The sequence below is a fragment of the Nannospalax galili genome, unplaced genomic scaffold (assembly GCF_000622305.1).
Source record: "Nannospalax galili isolate Female #2095 unplaced genomic scaffold, S.galili_v1.0 scaffold247, whole genome shotgun sequence".
Classification (NCBI taxonomy): domain Eukaryota; kingdom Metazoa; phylum Chordata; class Mammalia; order Rodentia; family Spalacidae; genus Nannospalax; species Nannospalax galili.
The window spans coordinates 519,626-521,338 of NW_008356952.1; positions in this window are offsets into that span (position 1 = coordinate 519,626).

Genomic DNA, 1,713 nt, shown 5'->3' on the forward strand with positions numbered 1-1,713 from the left:
TTTTTAATGTAGGCACTTAGAGCTATAAACTTCCCTCTAATGACAGCTTGCAATGTGTCCCAGGAGTTTTGTTGTGTTATATTGAGCTTTTCATTTAGTTCCAGGAATACTTTTAGTTCTTTCTTAATTTCTCCTTTGACCTATTCATCATTCAGGAGTGTGTTGTTTAATCCTCATGTGTTCGTGTAGTTACCAGAGTTTCTTAGGGTGTTGATTGTAAGCTTTATTGCATTGTGGTCTGATAGAATCCATGGAATTATTTCAATCTTTTTGTATTTGTTCAGGTTTGTTTTGTGCCCCAGTATGTTATCGATTTTGGAGAGTTCCATGGGGCGCTGAATAGAAAGTATGTCCTTTGGTGCATGGGTGGAATACTCGGTAGATGTCTGTTAGGTACATTGGATATATGGTATTGTTTAAATCAGGCATCTCTCTGTTAACTCTCTGCCATGTTGACCTTTCTAATGGAGATAGTGGGGTATTGAAGTCCCCTACTATTAATGAGTTGGGATTAATCTGGGCCTTAAAGTCCTGCAGTATTGTTTTTATGAAGTTGGGTGCACCAGAGTTTGGTGAATATATGCTCATGATTGTAATATCTTCTTGATTCATTGTTCCTTTGATCAAAATGAAGTGGCCCTCTTTGTCTCTTCTGATTAGTTTTAGTTTAAAGTCTATTTTGACAGCTATAAGAATTACTACGCCTACTTTTTTCTTAGTGCCATTTGCTTGGTATATTTTTTTCCATCCTTTCATTTTAAGATAGTGTCTGTCCTTGAAAGTGAGATGAGTTTCTTGTAGACAACAAGAAGAAAGGTTTTGCTTCTTAATCCGTTCACCTCGTCTGTGTCTTCTGACTGGGGAGTTCAGTCCATTAATATTTAAAGTTATTAAAAGATGAGTATTGAATCCTCTCTTTTTTATTTCTATTTCCATTCATGATGTAGCTGTACTTTTCCAAAGTTATACCTTCATTGGATTTCTTTCCGCAACCCCTTGGGTATAGTCATTCCTTCCTTCAGCTCTTTGTATTGCTCCCAGAACTCTCTGAAGGGCTGGTTTTGTGGACAAGAATTCCTTCAGCCTATTTATGTCATGGAAGATTTTTCTTTACCCTTCGACTATAGCAGACATTTTGGCTGGGTATAGTAATCTAGGTTGGCATCTGTGGTCAATTAAAACCGGTAATGCTTTGATCCCGGCTCTTCTGGCTTTCATAGTTTAAGGTGAAAAGTCAGCTGTAATCCTAATGGGTTTTCCTTTATATGTGACTTGTTGTTTTTCTTTTGCAGCTTTCAGTATTATCTCTTTGTTCTGTGCGTTTAGTGTTTTTACTATGATGTGCCATGGAGAGTTTCTTTTCTGGTCCTGTCTGTTTGGTGTTCTATATGCTTCTTATAATTATTTGGCATGTCTTTCTTCCACTGTTCTGTTGAAGATCTGGTCCATGTCATTATCTTGGTATTCTTCTCCTTCCTGTATTCCTATGATTTGTAAGTTTGGTCTTTTTATGGTGTCACATAATTCCTGCATATTCCATTCTTGTGATTTCTTAAATTTTTCATAATCTTTGCTTGACTGGTCTAGTTTGTCCACTTTTTCTTCCAGTCTTGATACTCTGTTTTCCATTTCATTCATCCTTTTGGTGAGGCTTTCTCCTGTCATTTCTAATTGGCTTACTGAGTGTTTCACTTCCTTCTTCATTTCAGCCTG